Here is a 27857-nt window from a genome sequence, read left to right as displayed (position 1 = left end):
TCACCATTATGACGATCTGCATCAAACTAATGGAAGGGGAAGACAATCGTTCAGTCCTGCCTTTCGCCGCATCATGCAACGATCTTAATTTGGTGACTTGATCATTAATTACATCTATGAATGCTCATCACATTAATTATTTTTCTATTCTTGGTCTCTTACCACTTTTCCTACCGCTTACCGCTTTACCGCTCGGTCTTTCTCTTACCGCTTTTAATTCTATACTCCTTGTGCGCTCTTGACGTTGAAACCTCTTCTCTTAGATCTTTATGAAGGACCTGAGAGAAGGGAGGAATGCTCATTTACGTTTTTCATCATGGAGATTATTATTACGCAGACACTACTTTTGTATTACCGTAACTTTTGCATGCCTTACAATAATTCTCCGTATCAAGTGTAGCCATATTCAGATTCTCCACGCAATATTCCGCCCTATCCCTTAAGTCATTCTTCTTTCACCTCCCTTTTACCTCTTTATTTTTTTAATTTGAAAACCGTCCGACATTTCAAAATGCTCACTTGCCGCAACTTCATCCGCCGTGGCACATTTCCCCCCTGATTTGCCACTGCGTTTCCGCCTTCCTCGGGCTGAGATTAAAATATCCAATTCACTTTCTCCCACCATCGCCTGCTCCTACTTTCACGGAGGACTCTCCCCCTCTCCCCAGGCTTCCCTCACCGTCCAAAGACACAATCTCACGCCATAAACTCCTCCCGTTCCCATTTACACCCTCCCTCCCCTTTATCATCAGTTCCTCCTCACTTCGTCTTCCGCCATTACCTTTTTCTCATTTCGCTCTCCCTCTCATGAACTTGCCCTTCCTATCCCCATCGACGCTCCCACGGGATTTCGCCTCACTCCCCGAATTGGGCAACACCAAGGGAAGTAGGTTTCATAGGGAATGAAGGGAAAAAATGAGAAGACGAAGAACGAGAGAGGTGTATTTAGGCGGCTGAATGATAGGGTCCAGGAGGTTTTTCAAGGGAGTGATTGCATGTGATTTCCAACAAATCTTAATCGGCTCATTTCGGAGGAATCAGCTGTGGGGCTAAGGGCGAGAGAAAACGGAAACGATAGCTGACATATTGCATGCATATTGTTCAAGCAAAATTAGAAAGGAAAAATTTCTGTTAATTTTAATTATTTTTAAATTTGAGATGATAACTTTATAACTACGACGAATTCGAGGATTCCAATTTTTTTATTGGGCATGAATATTCTGTGTTCTATTTCTTCCTTCACTCTCGCCCTAGAATATAATGGTTTTTGGCCTTATGTTCACTTAAATTTGCTAACCAAAGGGTTTTCACATACCATCCCTATGGAGAACCATCCCAACAGTCATTCATTTCATTTTCTACTAGAAAATAGACGAAAGAAAGCCATAAATATTGAAAAATAATTTTTTAACTAAAACATCATGAATTTCATATAACTTCTTGTGAAAATTATTTAATTCATCATGGCTATGAAAAGTGATAATATTGTAGCTAAAATGAGACCTGGGGAAGTTTGGTAGAAACTATTCATAATTCTTAACTGGTAAATTTTCACAATTTTTAATGAAAGTGACCAAGGTTTAGCACTAATCCCACGTGAATTCTAAAATATAATGACGGATAACAGTTCTTGTACTTAAATTCTGCTATTCAATCAATACCGCAGTATCCGAATCGGTTTCATTAAACCCTGATATTTTGAAACTTAGAATTTGCAAGATAAGTTATTGCAAGACGTTAAAGAATTTTCTCGTTTTACCGTTATCAGGTCATTAACCAATGGAACAAACCTACTGGAAAGCACTTAGACATTTTAATGAAATAGTCTCCTGTTGAAGAAAATCTTCAATGATATGTCAAAAACTGCAATTATGCATTTTTCGAAGAAAAATCGGGAAAATATCTGGTGAAGAGATAGAGGTCCGAAAATTATGTGTTTCCTCTAATCATTTCTTGTCTAGTTAGGCGACAGATCCTTTTCAATCGGGCGAAAGCTTTTTATCCTGCAGTTCTTTGACCTTTTTCACCGAATCCTTGGCGCCCTCGGTCACTTTCCACCTTCTCTTATCCTCTCCTCCGACATACTGCCCTTCCCTCCCCGTTCCTCCAGCTCTTCTACCCAGTTTATCCTCTTCCCATGTCACCCTCCCCCGCCATTCGTTTTTTTACCTCTTCTATCCACGATCGACTCTTCTTCCGGTCTCTATCTTCGATTTTTCCCTCAGTCCAAGATGGTCCAGCAGAGGGGCATGGGCAAACAAGGAAAGGGAGAAAGGAAAGGGGAGAGAGAGAAGAGGAGGAGGAAGGAGATATATACCAGCGAATTTTTCCCCCCCGTTTCCGCCCCAACCTGTCCTGCTATATACTATATATCTATATACTATATATTATATATATATATATATATATATATATACATATTTATGTATTTAGCTAATGAATGGCGATAGGAATGAAGGTATGGGCGCGTGATTTGGGGAAATGAGCGAGGCGAGATGGTCGAAAGGGTTGGTGGAGCTTGGCAGAAATGACGAAGAGAGAATAACCACTGATCTCCGATTTCCATCTTTTCCTCATTTCTCCCCTCCCCATACTTCACCATGTCTCTCGCCAATTCCCTTCACCCTTGGTAGCCGTCTTTCTTCCCATGGCCACTCTCTCCCGCCGCAATACTTCAGCGACCCCCCGGACCACCCGAGCGAAGCCGCCCTCTTGACGGGAACTGCCACACGCACACGACTCCTCGTTGCCGCGGACACGCACACATAACGCACGCGCACACCGGTAACCGCGGATGATCAGCTCCTCATCTGTCCTACCCCTTTTCCTCCCACGCTCCCCCCTAACCTCATCCTTCTCCCATCCCCGCACCCTCCCAACACACTCTCCCCAATCCAATAGGAAACACTGTAGGAGCAATTACAACGGTGGTGAGAGCATCACCCGGCAAGAGCGCGGGTTGCAGAACAGAGCGCGTACATTCTATCTCTCGTTCCTCTCCCGTATGTAAATCCCCTACCTCTCCCCATCTCCCCCACCCCGTCTCTCTGCTTCCCCTCTCTCCCTATCTCTCTCACATACACACACACACACACTCTCTCTCTCTCTCTCTCTCTACACCTCACCCATCCCTCTCCTACCTCCTCTCTTCCTCCCTCCTCGCCCTCGATTCCCTCCTCCTGGTAAATAGGTTCATGGTTCGCGGTGAAACCCCGGGCGAGCAAACGGGGAACTAATTCCGATCGGTACCCGTGACTTACTCGACACACACGCGCCAATTTGCCCTCGCGCTTCCGCGTAAACTAGCGTTTGATATTTTCGCTATCAAATTAAGCGGTGATTTTGCCGTCATTGGTGGGAGGTGATTAGTTAACACCGAATAGGTTAGGGAGCGGACCGAATGATCGAGAGTTAAGTGCCAAAGACTTCAATTACGTTAGCAAAGAGAGTACGGACGAGATAAATCTGTTTCATAAATTCCCTAATAGATAAATTCATTAACTGTTTTAAAGTAAATACCAAGGATTCTAAGATTTAATCTGGTTCCCATTGCTCAAAAAATTACCAAATACAAATTTGTGCGAAAGTTGCATACACATTAGACTTCATCGAGGAGAAATTCTTTTTTGTGGGATTTTCTCAACGAATATGAATGATATTTAAATTTTAAAATGTATGACAGATTTTAATGTAGGATAAATGAAGTAGTAGCCAATTAGACTTCAAGACAATATGTTTCCCCTCGTATTTTTTGTAGTGTGCTTGCAATATTAAAACTTGATTTTGATTTTCGGGTTAATTCCTCATATTACTTAAAAAGCTCTATAATACGCACAAAATCTGTATTTAATTTTCTTAGGAATTTAAAAAAATCAATAATTACTAAGGCAAACACATTGTTTTAGTATTTAGTGAAAAATGTCAAACATATAGTCAAAACAAATTATTTACTCGAAATCATCAGTACTATTGACAAAGTAAAGGCTATTGTTTTCTCGTTGGAAACATAGTTTGTTCTTTACATTAAATTTAATTGAAAAAGCTGTCAAATGTTGCAATATAACGTGTCATGGACTTGGTCAATATCTTTCACATATTTAAGTATTTTTAGATATCGCCAATCTCTCATTTCTATATTGTTAATACAGAGGACTTTTTTTCTCAGTTAAATTCTTTTTGTATGTTATCCCCATTTCCAACATTTAATAGAACGCCTAGAATCTAATTTAATTTTTCAAAAAATGATTTTGTTTGTTGAGGAAGCAGCTCTTCGCATGCGCCACAAAACTTAATCCTCTTTTCTTCTTATCCATCAGGGGAAGATGTGTTCCTTTTTTATTCATGCCATGCGCTACCGTTTCTATTTACGAGTAAAATGTCCTTCCTGCCTCCGCCCAACCTGATCCCCCACGACTTCCCCATGCAAACTTCTCCCTCGCAGAAACTCATAAAGTAAGAATGGTATCAGGGCACCTCCACAGCACCACGACACGTCAGGATTTGCTTGTTCCATAACTTCGGACTACAGTGGAGGAAGCAGACAAAAACTGAGAGAAAAAAAGTAGGCCCCACTCTCGCGATGGATTTGTCTTGGATCAACTTTCTCTCTTCTTCCGGTACCAAAGATTAAAATGTTTCGTTTTTAAAGGGCTTAAGCGTCTACTCTTTTCCTCAAACATATAAATATAGCCACCCTTTATACTTTACGACCGCCGTCTTCCAAACTTTTTGCCCCTCTCTAACCCGACGCGCATAAAAAAGGAAGAGCGTAAAGTGAAAGGATGGTTTGTATAACATCTCGTTAACATATTATGTACGAATAAAATCGATCTTAGAAATGATAGTGAAGCTAAAATCATCACGCTGATATTTAAAATTGTTGAAACAAATAGAGATGAGATGACTGGATAAAAAGAAAAGGTGAGCCTACTTAGAAGTAGACTTTTTGACTTGTTTTCTTTTTCTAGCATCCCCTTCCAATCATGTTAAACTTACCTTTTTACCGCGTTATTTTTCCGCGTGATGTTAAAAATTTTCATAGTTGGTGCTTCATCTTCTCCAAATGACATTTCTGTTTGCATTTGACACCCGAAAAAAATGTCAATTTGAACTATTCAAACGGATCCGGGAAAATGATCTCAAGCGCTTTTAACCATCGCCGTTATCTTTGAATTCAACAGAGGTATTCCCGCGAGCAACAAGGCTGGAGGACATAAATTTTGTGGGTCGCGATGAGGAAAGACTGAGAACATCCACGTCTGATAATGGCTCCATCAAATTCCTGAGCGGAAAACACGACATCGTCAGCGCTAATTTTCTCAAATAGCCGTGTGTATGCCATTTACACGACCCACCCCCTCCCGCCCCCAATTCCTCGCCCCCGTCCTTCCTCCCTCCAACGGCGCAGACCTCCTTCCTCCCTCTCGCCCCCTCCACCGACCGCTTCTCCGCGTCACTCTCCTCATGCACGCTGCTTCTCATCCGCCCTCCCACTTCACCTACCCCATCCCCCTACCCTCTGGTATATATATATATATATATATATATATATATATATATATATATATATATATATATATATATATATATATATATATATAAATTGCCGACGTAAAATGGGGCGGGTTGGTGGGTTTGGGGGGCTGAATTTATCGTCCGACAGCGATTTCTTTCCCGAAAAGGGCCTAATTGAAAGCCCCTCCTTAATTAATAGCCGCGCTCGTCACCGTCGCCGGTGTATGTCGCGAGAGCGCTGAAAAGACCCTTAAGTGCCATCATCCCACGCCCTCGCGCTCTCAAGCCCGCCTCGACCTCCCGGCGTGATTCCCAGAGGACGACTTGGAAATTGGTGGACACGGTCGTTACTCAAGCGCCGGAACACTCAGGCGACTCAATAGCCTCTTTACGGTCACTTGGCTGCGCATTACATTGGACGAGAAGGGAGAGGAAGAGTTGGGGCCGAGGGGTGAGGTTCAATAAAACTCCGCCGCTCCGTTTAAAACTCCCTCCCATCCTCCTTCACCTTCCTTCGTTCTATCTGTTCAACCGCGCCGGGAGAGAACACTGCGATCCCCGGTTGGTGGTGACTTCAGTAAAGAAATCCCACCTCCATAATAGGATACCACTCTTTCTTTTCTCATCTGTGGATTCTATAAAATTCGAATTTCTATCTTTCTTATGTGTCGAAAAGAGTACAACCATAAAACATCACCGTCAGATAGTGACGTGGCTAATCTTTCAGAAAACGTGTTCAGTCGTACGCCCTCCTGTCAGTGGGCATGTGCTCCATGAAAACTTGGAAGTGCCTGCGTAATGTAAAAGCAAGTTTCGCGCTCGGAATCATTTTCTGCAATATTTTACAGAGGATTCCATGTACTAATTAAAAAAACTAATTTGCAAAATTAAGTGATTTTATTATTCCTGCGAATGCATCGTAATTTTTTATCTCGGCAGGAAGCCGAAATTAAAATAACCCATCTTTTGTTTTGAGAAATACAAATGAAGATCTGTCTGAAGTGCAAAGTTTTGCTTTGATTTTATTTCATTTCTCTAAACTGAAACATACAGTAACTATACAGGTGTATCATTGCCATACTTAGTTTGCTGCAACACTTTTATGTACTGCACTAATACGTAGGAAGCTGTACAAGAGCGAAAATAGGAAGGAAGAAATGGAATTCCGGGATTAAATCCCGAAATATTATGCCATCAATTGGAAACTAAGTAATTAAGTTTCAGGCTAAGGGGAATTAACTTCAATTTGAGGTAGGTCATAAAATATTACAGGGTGCTCCCCCTCGCGATAAACAAATATGTTCCGATTGGGAAAGATGGCTCAGGAGTAGTTATAAAATTCCTCCCACCGAATTTATTAACGGTTAAGTAACTCTATTCCACTTCATTTTTGTATTTTTAAAACTATTGGGGTTATATTATAATATAAAAGTGTAAAAGAACAGGTGCTCCATGCGGAATAATGAAGTACTACAGATTGAAGGAGATAATACAAAATTATATGTAATTAATTAATATATTCGTGACATTAAATGATACTATTTGTCACACGTTTAGAGTATATCATTACCGCTGCTCCATGACTACCACTTTAAAGTAATATTAGAGAAAAAATTAGTTTACGGATGTTCTTATTTATACTCATTTATCTCTTTTTTCACTTGAAAAAATTAAGGCCCATGAAAATTTTCAGAGAAAATATCATAACCGTCCAGCAGTCGACTTTTGTTGACCGGAGAATGTGCCATTTACATAGAAAACGACTCTAAAATGTACTTTATAAACATTCATGCTGAAGTGATAAGTAACTTCTTTAATTACTTCACTTTTTTTAAACTGTGAAAAATTTCCCGTATGCAACTATGAACCAACTAATTTATAGTAATGTCTCTAGATGGATTCCATGATATTCTGAGTGAAAGCTACATGAAAAGACTCACCCCATTAAATAAAATGGTTCAAGTAATTAGCAATACTGGCTAGGTAGGTAAATCGAACTCAAGCAGTTAGTTGTTAGCTGAATGAGGAGAGTAGGATTTGTTCATATATGGGGATAGAAGAATCTAGGAGGTGGGGCGAGGTCGAAGGAAAATGGAGGATTCGGAAGGGAATGGGGGGGGGGAGAATAGGTTTTGAAGGCAGCGGTTAAGTATCGAATGGGACCAAGGGTTTGGGAATGTGAGGGAGGAATACAGGGAAGGGATTCGAGATGAGCGTAAGAATGGAATGAGGGCGGGGCTGAGGAGAGAGAGAGGGGGGGGGGAGGATAGGCGTGTGAGCCAGAGGGACTGAGGAGAGGTTGGACTTCGGGAGGTTTTGGAGGTTACAATTTACGACCACTCTGCGGATTCGGTCGGCCAGGAGAAGGAGGGAGGGGAGATGAGCGTTCGGGGGAGCGCGGAAGGATAAGCGGGGTTGGGGGAAGCGGAGTAGGATGTCGTGGATGCGGGCGGGGAAGGGAAGGAAGATCTGCGAGAAAGGAGGAAAAGGGATGGTGGGTGGGAGGAGGAAATCGAGAAGGGGAGACGGAGGGGGATGGGAGTCCAGGAAAGGGTGGGAAGAAGGTGTATTCTCTGTTTGCCAAGTGGAATCCTCACCCCTTCCTCCATCACCTCTATCTCTTTCTCCCTCCACATCGCCATCAACTCCTCCCACCCCTCCTTTCCCTCTCTCTCCCACCCTTATCCACCCACCAACGGCGACTGCCACGATTTGTGACCTATGAGCGTTGTTCGACGAAAGTTCGAGGGAAGAGGGGAGTAGGTGAGGAGGACCCGATCGAAGGAGACGGCATCATCTTACCAATGAGTGTAGGATTAGGTTATTGATGAGGATGGATTCAAAAATAGTCATTTTGCGGAATGCAACAATGGGATTATGCTTCCCGAAGAACAAAGTTCATGAGATCTGAAGATTTTATTCATAAAGATGGCTGCTCTGATTTTCCAGCGGGTACAAATGGCGGAAATGGGCGGTTTTATTAGCTAAGTACACACTATCGAAGTTACACTTCTCCTTTTTCGCTATTGTTTATTTTAATTAATGAAATGGTCTAATAACTTTGATTGAAAAATTTTAAATAATTAATTTTTCCCTTTACCCGTGGGAAATGAAACAATTTCATGGTAAACATTGTGTTCTGGCGCTGGAGTTATTACGTTCCCATTAATATTCATTGGTATATGTATTTCTGAACGGAATACTTTCTATCAAAACTTCAGCATTAAAACATTAACGGCCTTGATATAACAAATATTTATCGGTGTATTACCTCAGTTGGGCGTACCTGAGTCGAACGGATGCTCCACATGTCATGACTTTGCTGATTATGCCAGAAAAACGTGCATGCGGGTACTAATGGAAAAAGAATTCATACTTTTGTACTGACAAGAGTCCATTCACCATTACATTTAAGCCAATGAAAATTCCAAATTATTTTATATAACTTTGGCTATCTTACGTCCATAATGTATCCTTAATTATATCGATCCATGGTAATCCAATAGGTATATTCTTGTTTTTAATAAAAAAAATTCTTCATATTTCTATAAATTTTAATTGATATTTGGTAAATTAAATGCATGGGCAAGTTTTAGTAGTTTAATGGAATAATACTATATAATCAATATTTCACTAACGTTATATCTGATAACCCCCAACATTTTTTTAGTACACAAAACATTCATGTGTAACCACCTCCTCTGTTTCGTTGATGTTATGAAATGGGACTGATATACAGAACTTATATGATTTGTACTCGGCAGTATTTGGTAAATATTTTTTTGTTGGGAGATTTATTATCTCTTTTCCGCTCTCGGCATTGCTATATGTATATGCACTTCAACGTCTGTTTCGAATGAGGAAAATATTTTATGAAAAGGAACATGATCATGGGAAGTTTACTGAATAATCCCACATGCACATTAAATGGTTTTTTATATGTACCTACGGATATATGTGTATATACATGACAATTTATCATTATAATAGCGTTTTTTTAATAGGAGGGACAATTTATTTCCCTTTCCCAAAATGTCCGCGTAAATTTAAGAAAAACGGATCTTCTGTGGAAAGTCTGCTGATTTTCTCGAAGCCAAAGAGTCTCGATAAAAAATGTTTTTCTTTTTTTTTAATGAACCGACAAAACGATGATATTTATGGTGTAGTCGATAAGTGTATTTTGTTTTTAAAAAATACTTTTGTTTTCAAGTCATTTAATGAATCCATTGCCTCGCGAAATGTTATTTCCATTTCAAGTAGTAGAATCTATCTCTCTGTCGAAAATGCATTAATCCAGCATACATTATATGCAGTTAACACATCGATCTGAGTGAGAATTTTATCGGATTATTGTTAATTATTTACCCGTTGATGTGCATAATATGCCGATTTTCACTTAAAGCGATTTTTCTAGCGTTGCAATTTGTCTCTTCCTCTTCTTAACCACCATCATTTATGACTATTTTTTGAGAATCGATCAAATCATTATTATAGATATGCTTGGAATGTTCAGAGTATTTTGGTGTTTTTTGAACTCCTAATAAACATTATTTGGAGTAAAAACCGCATTCTAAACAAATTTGTGGATATATTTCACAATTTAAAGATTTTCTATTCATATTTTGTCATTAAATCGTTGTACATATTTCTCGTTGTCGGTGAATTTCGTTATCTAAGCATCATCCAGATGGATAAATCAGTTGTAATTTTATTTACTTCGGATTAGGCATATCTGCAATATGTTCTCTGACCTACGTGATTTAGAAGAAGCGGTCGTGTAATCGTCCAACGCTCATTCGCATTGGGACTGCACATACTAATTCGTTGACTCTCTCACTGAAATTAAAATATTAATACGGCTTGTCTAATTGATTTTTAAAAAATATTATGACGTTGAACTTATATTCATTAGGAATTGCCTTGAGATTAGGGACTTAAGTTTATTTATCTCTGGAAGAAATATTTTTTTATATTCAGTTTGATGCATCGGTTGTTGTACTTACTTCTCTTGCCTAACGCCGAGAGTAGTCAGATATTATGGGGTGGGCTGATATTTCAGTGCACTCTGATACTTGTTTGAATGCCATGTGGAAAGGCGTTTTTCTATTGGATTTCTCATTCCGTCTGATGGAATGATATTAAACTGCGAAATATTTTGCCCATTTTTCATTAGAGGTGATCGACCGGCTTATATTAGGTTTTTGATGGAGACTGGCACTACTCACTACCGTTCACTTAAACCCTAACTATCATGGCACGACATGTCCTTAAACCTCCTACTGCATATCCAAATGATTTATCCTTAAACTCTGAATAATTTAACCTCCCTAAATTCATTCAAAATACCATTCTTTTCCTCTTTATCTTCCTTTTCCAGCATTCCCCCTCAATCGCATCTTCAGCATTCCATTACCTCTCAGTCACTTGCATCAGCTCATCCTGTAATTCTAATAATTTCACCCAGTTACTATCTCTCTTTCCCTACCATGCCTAGAACTTCATAATTTCTTTTTCTTTACGCCCATTTTATTTTCTCCATTGTTGACAGCACCCTGATCTGAAAATCCTTCACACTATGCTTATCCCCTTGCCTCTACAACAGAGATTCCGAGCCATGCGAAACGACAATCAATATTAAAATGTTCTCTAGTCTATTACTCTAGGACGCCTGTCATCAACTCCTACCTCTTTGTTAATGCGTCTTTACCAAACAAACTTCTTTTAGTGCGCCTACTGGTCTGCCCACCCCCTTTCAAAACACTGCCTATATAGGCGAATTTTTCTGTCTGTTCTAGTATCCCTTTCAAATTTAATGTTTACCTTAGCCTTTCAATATCTTGAGAATCTCATCATTTTTTTTCCTTGCGATTAATTCTCATCCCATACCTATCATTCTGTTTGTTCAATGCGCTAAAGTAATGATTGCAACCACTCACTCAAGCTTCAGCCCTTCCCATGCCTCGCTTACCATTTTCTCCGCATGTACATTAAAGTGAGCTGGTAAAAATGACATCCTGCAACTGCCAATGGAAACTGTCCATCCCGATTCACCATTAACTATCCGTATCTGTTCGGTCTGATATGTTTACAGGTTTTGGATAAGTCGATTATCCCTCCAGTCGCGTCTATCTTGTGTAAAATGTTCATTAGGTGTTCTTAGTTTACTCTAACGAACGCCATCTCGAAACCCTCAAATTATACGCACAAATGGATCTTGGTTCATCTACATCTACATCTACTTAATACCCCGCAAGCCGCCGCGAGGGCGTGTGGCGGGGGGTGTTAGGACACCACCCGTAATTTAGAAAAGAAAAAGAAAAAAAACCGCATGTTGGTTATACTTTTTGTTCCTTTCTTTTTGTAACCTCTTGGTGGCGTGTAGGATCACGCGTGCACGTCCCATTTTTAAATCCAAACTAATCTTCTCCTAATTACCCATTAACTCTCCCACGGCATTCTTTGATTCCATTGTTTCATGCCTTTTCAATGTGGAGATCGAGAATTCCTGGTCCTAAGCCATCCTTATTGATGTAGTATTCCATTTCTATATCCAAACGCAATGGTTATTTAATTTCATTTAAAATGACATTCCAAAGACAATCTTTAACAAATATGTGCTATATATATTCCTTCCATCTTTACCATATATTTTTTTCTTCGATTAATATTTCACCCATTGTATCTCTGATAGTTGTAACGGAATTAATTTTATGACATCATTTCAGTTCCTTCGCCTTCTTCAATAGCTCCATTTTGCCTTTTTTTCGTAAACTCTCCATATCCTCGAACTGCTCCTGAAACTTATTCCTTTTTACTATTAGTTTCTTGCCTCAGTTTAGTTTTTGCGATTTAATAAAACAATCAGTCGACAAATTTCCCTCCTATCCTAATCCACTCTGCAGCGTAAGGACCTGCACATTAAAAATAACACTGATAGCCTCATTTCATGTGGATGGTAACCATAAACATGGTTTACAAGATGTGATTCGGATTAGAACGTTCGTGATCGAGGGCTCTCTGAAGGATCTTCCGCCTGAGACCTAGCCCAGAGGATGGTTATAAACCAAATATAGCGTTTAATTATTTATTCCAGTCTTCGGGATTATTTAAAATATTTTATTTTTATCCTTCTTGTAATAATATGCTCTCTTGCACATTTAACCACTCCTTTATTGCTCAATTCTTCCAGAGCCTATATATAGTTTTTCTTGCCTAACGTTTCAATCTAGTGATAAATGCAAATTATTTTATACAGATAATTCTACGTGATCTGTAAATCGTGTCGCATAATTTTATATTATTTGTAACAACACGCAATTCTTTAATCAGTTTCTTCTCTTCTCATCACTGAGTGAAGTAATCTATGAATAATATTTGAATGAAAATTGCTCTCTCCAGCCTGCTTTTAAATTATGGGTGCCCCGATGACCCCTAGAGCTGCTCTGCTGGGAGCAATGGTAGTTCCTGGTAGGGTCACCCATACCAGATAGGTCAAAGGTTAGGAGCCAGAAGGTATTCCGCCAAGCAACTGTTCCTCAGTGAAGCGGCCATTGAGTAATGGTGTCCCGTAAAAACACTATTGAAGAAGGCAACGGAAAACCACCTCAATCATTATTCCCAAGATTTTTTCGATGGCAGTATAGAGAAAATGAGTCCTTACAACTAAGGGACTCAACCCATTTGGTCGTGTGATGTCTCGGGCAGCGGGAGAAGCGAGACTTTCGGGTTTGTCATCTCACGAAACCGTTGCAGAGGAAAACCGACAGCAGCAGGACAGAACACGCAGAACTAAAAGACCGAATTAGTTAGAATAAGAACTTGGAATATTAGGACAATGTTGAGGAAAGAAAAATTAGAGAATATGAAGCAAGAGATGGAAAGACGAAATGTTTTAGGTTAGTTAAGGTGAGATGGAAGGATAGCGGGGATTACTGGAGTATTAGTTATGGAGTAATATACAGCTTGGGTGATGAAAGTCAGCGAGGGGTTGCCATAATATTAAATAAAGAGGCAGGAAGAAGCATAGCCCACATAGACCAAGTAACAGATAGAATACTACCAGTAGAGATAAAAGCAGAACCGACGAGCTTGGTCATTGTTCAGGTATACGCACTTGCCACCAAGCAATCATAAGAAGGATGAACTCGATTGGGTATACGATCAGTTAGAGGAAATAATCGCGTGTGTTCTTGCAGGGAAACATTTGATATTGTTGGGGGGTTGGAATGCGACGGTAGGCGAAGGAAGAGATGGTGATGAGGTGGGGGACAACGGTTTAAGTACGAGAACTGACCGTGGGGAGAAAACAATTGAATTCTGCAGGAGACAGGAGTTAGCCGTGCCCAAAACTTAGTTTATACACCAAAAGGGTATTAGGTAAGCATGAAAAATGCCAGGTGACTCATTAAGGCATCAGTTAGATTATATTATGGTTAGGCACAGATTTATGGACAGTGTGATAAAGCCGCACAGCTCCCCGGTAGCGGATGCGGACTCTGATCACAATTTAGTTGTTATGAAGTGTAGCGTCCGTTTCAAAAAGATAATGCAGGGACAGTTGGCCAAAAAAGGGATGTAGAAGCATTAACTAGATGCACAAGGAAGTATCAGCAGGCTGTAGAGAAAATCATGGATGAGGGAAAAGAGCTGAGTACTATCGGGAATAAATGGAGATATGTCAAAAAAGGGATATCGAATGCCGCAAAAGAAACTATAGGAACTGTTCAAGGGAAAAGGACAAGGAAATCTTAGATCACGGATGAGATGATTAGAAAGATGGATGAGAGAAGGAATGGGAAGAATGTAAATACAGAGTTGGGCAGAAGGAAGTGCAAAGAGTTAAATAATAAATTGCGACGGGTAGCCAATAGAGTAAACAAAGAGGTTGGAAAACGCAGTGCGAGGATATTGAAAGATTGCAGAGGAAGGGTGAAACTCATGCTTAATACAAGAAGGTTAAAACACAATCGCGAAGTAAGAAGGGAAAATTGTTGTTAACAGTTAGATATAAGGCGGGTAAAATAATAGTTGAAAGAGAAAAGATCCAAGAGAGATGGAAGGAATATATAGAAGAACTAAATGGTAAAGAAATTAAGCCAGCAAGCTAGAGGAAGAGAATATGACGTTGTTGAGGATGGCTTAAGTCCAGACTTACTTGATAGCTAGATACAAGAGGCATTGAAGGAATGGAAATCAAATAAGGCCGTGGGGGTAAACAAATTTCCTGCAGAACTACTTAAAGGTTTAGAAAACAGTGGGAGGAAGAGTTTCCATTGACTAATTCGTAGCATTTATGAGAAAGGAATTTTGCCGGAAGACTTTATGAGATCAGTGTTAGTTCCTATTCCGGTGAGGCTAGGTCATGTACGTTAAAGGTAAAGGCTACGTCATGTGAGGACTACAGAAATGACTTTGATTTGAAACGTAGCTAAAGCGGTTCCCGGGATAACCAACAAGAGGAAAAAGAGTGGGGCAAGTGATTCCTTAGGGGATGATCAGTTTGGGTTCAGGAAGGGGGAAGACACACGTGATGCCATCGCAATAATGAGGTCACAAAGAGAAAAAAGTAGAATAAAATTAGGATGTATTTGCCTGTTTCGTAGATTTCTTAAGGTATTTAATGGAGTGTATTGGGAAAAACTAGTATAGGAGACTAATACGCTATACTATATGTACATGTCTCAGACTGCTCAGGTGCGAGTGGGAGACGGAGAGTCAGGATGGGTAGAGTTAGGAAGAGGAGTTAGGCAGGGTTATCCATTATCAACTGTGCTGTTCAACGTTTTTGTGGTATACATTTTTAAAGAAGCTGGGAAAAACTGGAGGTAGGAATGAAAGTCGGCGGGGAATTAATAAAATCAGTTGGGTTTGCTGATGACCAGGCTGTAGTTTTTCAGTCGGCCAAGGGGTTGCGAGCATTTCTGAGTGGATTGGAAACTCAGTGCGATAGATATGGGATGAGAATCGATATAAATAAAACAAAGGTTTTGCGGATTTCCAGAAAGAGAAATACTAAGGTTAGCATAAAAATAGGAGGGCAAAAACTAGAGCAGTTGGAACCACACACCTGTTTTAGGTTTTGCCCTCCAGCCACCAACCACCAGCGGCCACATACCTACCGAAAGGAGAATCCCCGCCAAAAACGATCGCGAACGAGTTTCGGGGAGTCATACCACGCTAAGGGGTCGGATTTACACGACAACGAGCAACCCTGCATTTGAAATTCCGTCTGGCTGTATTTTCAAAATGGCAATAGTTTTTGTACATTGGTGTTCTTCAGCAGGCGGATTGAAAGCATTACATTTGAGGGTAGGAGGTTGTAAAATCAGTTTACTTATATCGATGGTCTTCAGCAGGTGTATTTAAAGCATTACACATGCGGTAGGCAAGCTCTTGTTTGTCAGTCGGCCACGGGGTTGCAAACATTACCAAGTGGATTGGATTTTTAGTGCGATAGATATTGGATGAGAATCGATATAAATTAAGGAATGGTTATGCGGATTTCCAGAATGAGAAATGCGAAGCTTAATATAAAAATAGGAGGGCAAAAACTGGAGCGGGTAGAACTGTTTACGTATCTCGGAAGTGTTTTGGACCAACACGGTCAAAGTAGTAGGGACGTAAGGAGAAGAATTGCGCCAGGCAAAGAGGCTTTCACAAGGAGGGAGTTGATGACGGGGACGTTGAGTAAGGATGTTTAGAAAAACTCGTTAAAACTTTGATATAAAGGGTGTATATATATGTGGCGTGGAAACATGGTCATTGAAGCAGGATGATAGGCAAAGATTGAAGGTTTTTGGAATGTGAGTGTGGAGAAAGATGGAGAAGGTGAAGTGAGCAGAAAGGAAAACCAATGAGAAAGTGCTAGGTATGGTGAGGGAGAAGAGGGGATTGTTGGGAGAAATCATTAGGAAACAGGAAATGTGGATGCGAAGCATATTGATCGGCAGTGATGATGAAGACTGTGATAGAGGTGAGAATGTTAGGAAAACGAGGAAAGGGCAGGAATAGGATAGAGATACTGGACGGAATGAAGGCAGGAAGCGTACGGGTATAAAAATTGGCTAGTTGTAGAGTATAATTTTGGATTCTGAATCATTAATATTGACATGACAATTATTTGGTCGTTTGTGACCATACAAAACCTACCTTAACTGGTAGATTACCTAATAATACCCTGATGTTAAGCGCCATAGGACTTAGTACGCTGTCAACTTTACTCCAAAAACTAACCTTCAGGTTATCTGTTGTGCTTTTAGGGTATTTTTATTTTAAATAACTACAGTAATTAATCTGAAAGAAAAAGTATTTCTTACGTGAATGACTACCTTGTTAAAATTTGATTTCAAAGACCACTTACTCATCTTGATACTTTTCAATACAGGTACGACTACGTCTTCTAAACATTCTGAACTTCGTAAAGTATCAGGACAAACGTTTGCATAAATATCAGCCTGCAGGCCAAAAAATTGGAACATCGGGGGTGTTAATGAGAAAATGATGTAGCGCACGATATGAATACAAAAGAAGCATTTTGGTTTAGAGGACCATGTTGGAAGTAAGTCAAAGGAGTATAGAAAACCTAACAGAAGAGTAATCAAGAGTTCATGAAATGTTGAAGAGATTTGCGTTGAAATTGTTAGCCGCACGATTATTTGATGAAACTACTGCATTGTTGAAGAATACGCAGTAAATTCTGTTGGGTTCCGTTTTTTTTATTTTTACGTTTGTTATTTTCCGTCAAAGAAATAAGCTTTCATAAGAGAAATTGAGTTCTGTAAAACTCAACAAAATTGTAGTGTATTATTAAAGGGATGCTTGGATAGTGATAGGATTTGTCGTGATGGAAGGGAGAGTAATATATATGCTAGGAAGAAGGAGGAAATTAAATGGAATTTATTTGGGCCCTTCTTCTTATACTACCATCTTATTACTGGATATTGGTGACCCCATCGCAAAAAAATCTATCTCTCGAACAGAGTAATAGGAACGATGGGATATCGGCCCAAATAAGCAACGGAATCGCTGGATGGAAATTCTGCAAGGTGTAATTTTGGAAACTGAGGTTAGAGAAAAAATAATTGGCTTAGAACGTAAAATAATTTTGTTAGATTTAGAATTTGCTCAAATTTTGAAAATCATCTCTGTTATCCACCGAACAGTTGTAATTAATAATGTCTAGTAAGTCAATTAGGGTTTGGACATTTAAACATAGCCAGCCTCTAATATTTTTCATCCAGGAAGACAGTCTTCTACCTGGGCTTCGACTTCCCTCTGATTTGCCCTTCACAATTAGCTAGAGCACTTGATATATATTTTTTTGTAAAATGTACAACCGGTTTTCCTTTCCTTTATGATTAATAAGAGTCCTCAATCATTGCCGATTTTATTTCCAACTTAAGCATTTATTATTCTCTCAGTGCAAGACTTAAGCGGAAACTATCTTTGATAGGCCAGGTAAAGGCAAATTAGGCCACGAATACCTTTTATTTTATTGATATTGACGAAGAAGGAATTGCTCCTAATGATATTTCAAAAGAACAGAAATAGGAGCTGCGATAATTTTCGTCGCTAATGGACAAAATTTAAGGGAAAACTGCGTTTGGTGGCCACCATATTACTTCCTTGATTGAGTTTTTATTCTCATGACCAAATATATGGGCAGAATTAAGTGATTGACGGCCGCGGATTGTATTACCAGGGTCTAATTTTAGGTCATGTATTTCTACAACTTTTGCATTGCACAAAAAATTTTGGCATCTGCCAAGTATTTTGCTTTGGAAATATATAAATAAATTCTATTTTTAGTAAATAAACCTTTAAATTTTGTGCTAGATATTTTTGAATTACTACTTTATAGGACATATACCGGCGTGCGATAAAAACATGAGCCATATGTCTGATAATATTTTACATTTTTTTTAAATTAACTCTTGTTTTGCGTTCATGCCAATTCTTTGAGTAAATTTCAATCTAATTCTCTATTTCATTATCGTATCATTACTACAAACCCCTAACAGAACGCAAATAAATCTGTGTGGAGTTTAGTAGAAAATTGCAGTTTGAAAGTTAATTTTACTTGAAGTCATTTACTTGACATTAGAATATTTTCCATACCCTCCCCGAGGATCATAACCTTCATGTTGCGGAAGGGTTTGTGCGTTCTAATGATCAGTAAATCTGTGCTGCCGGGAGTAATGATCATGCTCATGGTAAGGTCACCCATGTCAGATAGCTCTAAGGGAAGAAGCCAGACGAATTTAATCCGCGCAGGGTCCATTCCTCAATTATATTAATCAAGCTAAATGTAGTTGACCTTTTAATATTTTGGACAATATTCATAAAATTACTAATTCACCAGAGTAGCTGAACGGAAAATGAATTCATCCAGTAGTTGAAGAAGACAAATCTTTCAATTGATATAAAATTATATGTATGCAGTAATATTATGATAAGCCATTTCATACGGGTTGAAAATAGATGCACATTCCATGGAAGGAATTCTTAGTTGAAGGTTTACATGGTAGCTAGGAAATGATAAGCCAGCGTATTACTAAAGTGTTCTATCAATAAATTGGCGCCCTTTCGAATCGGGAATTATCGTTAAAAATAAACAATGCAGTTAAGCACTGCATTGGAAGGAAAATTAACTAAATAGCATCGGGAATTTATCTTTAATAGACGGTGAAAATGGCAAAAATAAGCTCATGGAACAATCTAAAATTGAATTCCACGACCTCGCTTGAAACATTTTGTCAATTTTGTGTATACTACTCTGTACAGCGATATTTCTTGGACTATACAGGGAATCTTACGATTATAGCCGATAGGTAATGTTACCAAAATACTGCAATAAAAAATGAAAATTCAAATTACACGCATTAAATTACCTTTATTTTTTTAAATATGTAAACGTGTTGAATATATCAGTCAAGATTCTTGGTGTCTGATTGATATTTCACTATTAATTTCGTGCTTTGAGGACTGAATAAAACATGGTAAAGTTTTCTTTCTTCAGATTGACTACACATTTTGAACAATTTTAGCTTTTTACACGTCATACACTTCATTTTCATAATTATTCGCGTTAAATTCCTATAGTGCGTAGTGTAGTTCTTGTTGGAAGGGATTTACGAGGGTGTGCACCCTAATATTTGATAGGGAGCCAAATATTTCGGCGCGAGGATCTCAAAACCCATACTCAGGTATGGCTATTTTGTTATCACGTAACAGATTTTTTCATGATAGACAAATTTTTAAACGTAGGAATACCTAAGAAACTGCGGGAGATGCCGCAACAGTAACTTTTAACGGAGTCATCCGCTAATGTGCATTTCAATGCAACAGTTTCAGAGTGTAAAAATCATTCGCCTTGACTGGGATTCGGACCCAGATCCCTCAATATCCGGTCGAGTGCTTTAGCCACTTAAGCTACCGAGGCGTCCTCTTAAACTCTGAAATTTTGGGGCTTTTAAAGGAACAAGATGTTGTGACGAAATACCGTACATACGAGGGTCATCCGGAAAGTAGTACCCGTTCGTGCCGCATGAAGTGCTGACGACGCGAGTAGCCGCTGGACGAGGTCAGATAGCTTCAGTGGCTTGTCTGCCTTCTCTGAGCCAAGTTGCGTGACGCTAGCATTGCCTGTGTTGTTTCTGTGATTGTTTACAATGTTTAAAAAAATTGAGAACGCCGCCAGTTGTGAAGTGAGGGCAGTGATTAAATTCCTCAATGCAAGAAACGTTCGCCCATGTGATATTCATCGCCAATTAAAGGAGGTGTATGGAGACAATGTAATGGACGAGTCGTCTGTTCGGCGGTGGTGTCGCAACTTCAACATGGGGAGGGGGAACACACACGACGATGAGCGTTCGGGGAGACCATCTGTCATTACAGACCAACTGGTGAGCTCAGTTGACGAATTCGTGAGGAACGATCGGCGCGTCACAATTGATGACATCTGTGAGCATTTTCCCAATGTTTCTCGAACAATTGTTCATGAAATTGTTAAACACCATCTGCATTATGCAAAAATTTGTGCAAGATGGGTCCCTCGCGTATCTCAATGAGCTGGCGGCGAAGGACTATGCAGCAGGAATACAGAAACTTGTCACACGTTATGACAAATGCCTTAATTTGTTTGGAGATTATGTTGAGAAGTAGTTTAAAGTATCCTCTTTCAAATAAAATTTTTTATGTTTGTTAATATTTACTTTTGTGTCTTTATTTCACGAACGGGTACTACTTTCCGGATGACCCTCGTACAATGTCACAGGCATTCGTATTCGTGCGCAAGGCGCCACAGTCCACGAGGGTAAAGCCAACTTTAAACACTTATGGTGTTTTCACTTTGACAAGTTCCAAAGAAACTGCGGGAGATGCCGCAACAGTAACTTTTGACGGAGTCATCCGCTAATGTGCATTTCAATGCAACAGTTTCAGAGTGTAAAAATCATTCGCCTTGACTGGAATTCGATATTGAGGGATCTGGGTTCGAATCCCAGTCAAGGCGAATGATTTTTACACTCTGAAACTGTTGCATTGAAATGCACATTAGCGGATGACTCCGTTAAAAGTTACTGTTGCGGCATCTCCCGCAGTTTCTTTGGAACTTGTCAAAGTGAAAACACCATAAGTGTTTAAAGTTGGCTTTAACCTCGTGGACTGTGGCGCCTTGCGCACGAATACGAATGCCTGTGACATTGTATGTACGGTATTTCGTCACAACATCTTGTTCCTTTAAAAGCCCCAAAATTTCAGAGTTTAAGAGGACGCCTCGGTAGCTTAAGTGGCTAAAGCACTCGACCGGATATTGAGGGATCTGGGTTCGAATCCCAGGCAAGGCGAATGATTTTTACACTCTGAAACTGTTGCGTAGGAATACCTCATCAAAACCAAATTGTCACAAAATATTAGTACTAAATTATGGGAGTGGTGGTCAGAAGAAAACTTTCAGCTATTGATATTGCAGTTACGATTTCATGCAACCATGGGGTGAAATTTGATGGAATATGATTTTTTTTAAATCCATTTGGAAGACTACAGAAAAATTTATCCTAGTAATTACTCATTAATCACCCTAATGTACACGAGATGATTGTCTGCCAAGCATCCCGTGCTCTTATGAAACAAACGTTTTGACTTCTAGCCAGATTTATGCATAAATCTGAAATATTTTACTATATTTATGAACCCCGCTGCTGAAACGTAGATCTGCAAATCAATAGAAATTATAGAAGTATATGCAAAAGAAAAGAATGATTGTTTTCATAAGGGTAGGCTTAGTAATTAGAAAGTCTAGGATTGTAAAGTGACCCGCAGAAGGACACGATGCAGTATACCGATTTTGATGGCTCATTAGTGTGAAGCCAAAGATAACAAACAGCGAATAAGTAGCCAGTTGCCAATTAAAACAGAAGCTTAAGGTTACATTAGCAACATTAGTGTAAAATCTGTTGCTAACTAGCACCCATAAACCACTAAACAACTAGTAAATAATTAATGAGCCTATTTCTACATCAAATTTAAGCATGAGATAATACAAAAATAAAAAATAACAATTTGTGCTGAAATGGAATAACTGGGAGGACTTTTGTTTTTGATTTACCTAAAATTGACTTTTTCAGAGGCAATGAAGACCTAATATTATGTCACACAATTGCCGGTTCCTTTTCTTCCCCCGCTATTGAATCATGATCATCATAGCAATAAATTCAGTTGGCTAATTCTAATAAGAGATTTATTTTTATTTATTTATTTATCGACTTAATTGGGCGAGGTTGAAACTAATAGTCCCTTCTTCCACCTAACCCTTACATTACAGACATTGCATTGAAGACAATCACATACAACCAAGCCCTAGATGGAGGAAAATCCACCTAGGCGGGAATCGAACCCACGACCTCAGGGTTGTGGGCGAGGACATTACCCCGCCGCCACCGGGGCCGGCAAGAGATAGTAGAACGCGTGACATTCACTCATTCTAGTTTGGGACGCCAGCTCTTTTTACCATTCCAACGACTGTTTGTTCCACTGTGACGTACCGCTAATTAATGGTATCCTCAAAATTCTTATATGACATTTTTTATAGATGTCAAATAACTTTTGAACCGTGTACCCTCTTGTAGGTGGCGGAAAACATTAGCCTGCTTTGTCGGCCGAGTTCTCCGACCATCGTTTTAAAAAAATGACAATATTTGATATCTGCGATTTTTGTTGCATAATTACCATAATTCTGACTTAATGATTGAATGATTCAATTCAATTATTTGTCTAATTTGTTACTGATTTATTTTAAGCATCTCTTTACTTTAAATATTCATTCAGAATTATCTCTAAAGTAGAATGACCTCCCGAAGTATGCATATATATTTAGTTAATGTTCACCAAATCTTCTTGTCCTTTACAAACCATTGATATCATTCAAGTAACTAATCAAAGCGTAAGGACATATCTTTCTTTTTTGGGCAATTATTTTTTCGGGTTTTATCTCACTCGCATGCGCCCTTGTCGTGAAAGATAAATTCTTGTACTTACTCGGTGCTACTTGTGAAAGTAGTCAAAATGTTTTGAACGATTTTTGAGATAAGACGGCGTAATCAATGAAGATGATGATGATAGTGACTGAAAGGAGAGTTAAGTGTCATTAATATTTTCATGTCAAGATAATTGGAACTGAGACAATTCTGTTTTACACAACCTATAACAGCTGCGGATAAATCGCTTAGCTGTGTACCGGTCAAACTCTGCGAAGATAATATCTTTCATGTTTTTTCCAATGGTGAGATATAAAATATAATTGGTGTTTGATGAGTGCGCATGGTTGAAAATGACAATGAGCACGTATATAGGGGATTTAAGAAGTAGGATAAGAAAGCATAAATAATTGACCATGGAGCACTCACAATAGAAGATTAAGATATTTTTTATTACACGTACGCCTGGTTTTTTGATGGTCCGATGGCCTATAGTACGTTCAAGTACTCATGCATTCCAATTGAAATGTTGATTAGAACCAGATTTTTCATTATTCAGTTTATTTCAGATCGAGTTAACAATAGGCATAGAAAACTTTTCTTTGGAAAGCAAAGTATTAATAGTGTAAATTGAAATATTCACAGATATATAGTTTGAGACCCTCTCAATGGGCTACAATCTTGATGCGGTAGAAGTATCTGAATGTTCTGATGACCCAAAAAGTGTGATTTTACGGGGACAATGATAATTGTTCTGGTAAGGTAACCCATTAGATAAAGGGTAGAAGTTAGACAAAAGGTAGTCCTTGTTAAAATATACAGATAGAGGCAAAGAGCTAACGGGCACAGAATTAGATGGAAGGATGCAAGAGGAGATAAATAATGAACTAATACGTTTAACTAATAGAGCGACAGAAACGAGGAGGGAGAAGCAGAACAAAAATATGGAGAGTATACAGAGACGAAGGGACGCAGTTCTCAGGAAAGTGAAAGAATCATCAGGAAATAATAATGGCAAAAATATTGACCGAGGAGTTTCAATTAAGATAAAATTACTATACACACACACACACACACACACACATATATATATATATATATATATATATATATATATATATATATATATATATATATATATATATATATATATATATATAATATTATATTATATTATATTATATTATATTATATTATATTATATTATATTATATTATATTATATTATATTATATTATATTATATTATATTATATTATATTATATTATATTATATTGTATTGTATTGTATTGTATTGTATTGTATTGTATTGTATTGTATTGTATTGTATTGTATTGTATTGTATTGTATTGTATTGTATTGTATTGTATTGTATTGTATTGTATTGTATTGTATTGTATTGTATTGTATTGTATTGTATTGTATTGTATTGTATTGTATTGTATTGTATTGTATTGTATTGTATTATATTATATTATATTATATTATATTATATTATATTATATTATATTATATTATATTATATTATATTATATTATATTATATTATATTATATTATATTATATTATATTATATTATATTATATTATATTATATTATATTATATTATATTATATTATATTATATTATATTATATTATATTATATTATATTATATTATATTATATTATATTATATTATATTATATTATATTATATTATATATTATATTATATTATATTATATTATATTATATTATATTATATTATATTATATTATATTATATTATATTATATTATATTATATTATATTATATTATATTATATTATATTATATTATATTATATTATATTATATTATATTATATTATATTATATTATATTATATTATATTATATTATATTATATTATATTATATTATATTATATTATATTATATTATATTATATTATATTATATTATATTATATTATATTATATTATATTATATTATATTATATTATATTATATTATATTATATTATATTATATTATATTATATTATATTATATTATATTATATTATATTATATTATATTATATTATATTATATTATATTATATTATATTATATTATATTATATTATATTATATTATATTATATTATATTAATATAAATGAACAGGAAAGACCGTGGGTCTTTGAATGATTACTCAAGAATTCAAGAAAACAAGGAAGGAAAAGTTTTTACGATCTCATTCATAAATGAGGGGGGAGTTTTCCGAAAAATTTCGTTATTTCTGTATTTATTCCCACCCCAAGTAAGGGAAAGGCAGCAAGTAAGAAATATAGGGCTATGAGTTTGATTACGAGTGAAGCTAAGGCAGTACTTACGTTATTTAATAAAAGGGTTGAGAAGACGTAATATGAGGAAGACCAGTTTGAGTTTAGAAAGGGTGGGGGTAGAGGTGTGCTATTGCAGTCAGCGATGTGGTCAATGTTAGAAAAGGCTATAGAATGCAAAAAGGATGTCTTGTAAGTTTTGTGGATTTGAGAAGGCGTTTAACAGAGAAAATTGGGTTAAAACAAAGTATGAACTACAGGAGAAAGGGTTAGGCTGGAGAAAAGGTAAATTAACCGAAACCTTTTTAGTAGTGAATGAAGATTTAGGATGAGTAGTCTTAGACAGAGGGGTAAGAGTGTCCACTGTCGCCCATGCTTTTCAACGTATACACGCAGGAAAAGGCCAAAGGGACATGGGTGGGACGAGAAGAAGGAATGAAATTTAGTGGGAAGCTGATCAGGCCAGGTTTGCAAATGATCAAAATTTAGTCAGCCGCTCAAGGGCTTATAAGTATTTTTGAGCGAAATACGAAACCAGTGAGATACGTTACGGGTGAAAATAAATGAGGTTATCAAGCAAGATAGACAGTGAATTTGGAAATCGTAAACTAGATAATTAAGTTCAGTTCACCTATTTGAAATGCTTTGTAAGGTTGAAAAAGCAGGAAGGACATTAAAGGAAGCATTGTGAAGAAGCTCTTTCAAGGAGGAGAGAGTTATTGAAAGAGCTGTAAGTGAATTTGTAAGGAAAATATTGGTAAAAATGTGAATATGGAGCCTAATATTGTACGGCTAGAAAACTTGGTCATTAAGCTAAAAGGATAAGCGTATACTGAAGGCTTTTGAGATGTGGTTGAGGAGGAGGATGGACAAAGATGAGCTGGGCGGGAAAAAACAAACGGGGAAGGTTTTTGGGAGACATTCCCAGAAGGATAGAAAAATGGATGAGGAGTATCTTGTATGGCAATGGAATGTAGAGGATTGATATAGAGGGCTGAATACAAGTGACTAAAGAAGTAATAAAGTAAATTGAGGCAAGAACTATGTGGAAATGTAGAAGTATTAAAATTCATGTTTTAGTGTATTCATGTAAAGTCGTGTCAGAAATCCAGGCTTTTAAATGTGGCAGTGCTTATTTCGTGAACCTATCAAAATCATGCTTTGACCGGTAGACGTCAGAGTGTTCTCAATTTGATAAAAACATCTAGATATCGTGAGTTTTATTCATGCTCAGGCGTAATTAGAATTATTTAGGAAATTGGGCACTAATTACTAGCCCTATTTTAATATCGCGTGGGCTTCGATACTCTCTTATGGTTTAATTTAGAATGTGCTTTATTCCGTTCAATTTTATTCCAGAAATTTACATCCTCAATCTTAGATTAAATGAAACATATGAAGGTGCCTTTTTGATCTTGCTACAATTCCTAGCGTATGGAAACTGTAATATTATAGCGTATGAATATCATGAATAGTCGAGGGCTTTAGTGCTTAGTTCAAGTGCTTTCCTAAGCGAAGGCTTTCCTTAGAAACTTTTTAAGGTAGTCGTAGAATTAATTGGAGATGTTGCATTTCTTTATTTGAATCAAAAAGTTAAATAAAGAATTAAAAAATGTTTAAATGAATAAGAATTTAAAAGAAAAATAATTTCCCTAAGGCATTCTTATAAAATATTTCCATCACTATACCAAATGATTGTTTTGTAAATGTCTCCTTGAAATAAAATATTGTTTTTCACTACTCCCAATAGTAACACAAACATGAGGTACTATATAGTCAGCGAATCGATTCAGAAAATAAATCAGGAATTGGTTCTTGTTCCCAATTACAGCCTTAACTGACATCTTCGTACATATTTTGGCAGATATCTATGGATGCTGATATTTATATTCGATTGACAAGACTGCATATACATGAATACCACTTACATACTTAAGGACATTTATTTAAAAAAAGAAAAAAACTGTCAAACGAATTGACTCAAGGAGTCGTTTTCCTATCGTCCTTAAGCCGACGAAAACATCTACGAGCTGAAGTCCTTGTACGTGAAAATATTTTCCCTTTTAGTGACTTCTTTTCCATGCTTGCTTCTTACAACCCCTGCCACTCGCACTCTCGGTGACTTTCGGGATTTTTGCGCATCCAGAAGGAAAAGCAGATCCGAGAAATTTGAGCGTAAGTGAAGGAGTAAACCATTTGAGCTTAAAATATCTATTTGTATTTTTAAGAGGGGAGTTGGAATTAGGTGGAGAAAATCGCAGCCTGGAACTCACCTCGTGCTAACACGTTTTAAATTCACACTTCAAATGTGGAGGACCTGATTTCTACTACCGGAGATTTCTCATCATGTTTCGGTGTCCCTTTACCGTATGCATCGTACCTTTGGAGCTGTTGCTGTTGTGGAGCAGAGCTGTTGGAGAACCGCAAGTACACCCGATCTTCTGACCAAAAAAAGCCGTGAAACCGATGCAACAGGCTAATGAATGCTAGGTGATCATAGGGTGTTGTCAAAAGGGTCAGAGTTTTTGGCAAAAGATTCTGTAATTAGTCGCATTTGAGCATTATCAATGACGTTGAAT

This window comes from Hetaerina americana, unplaced genomic scaffold, assembly GCF_022747635.1.
Source record: "Hetaerina americana unplaced genomic scaffold, ioHetAmer1.1.p SCAF_1, whole genome shotgun sequence".
In the NCBI taxonomy this organism is placed as follows: domain Eukaryota; kingdom Metazoa; phylum Arthropoda; class Insecta; order Odonata; family Calopterygidae; genus Hetaerina; species Hetaerina americana.
This window is presented reverse-complemented; position numbering follows the sequence as displayed.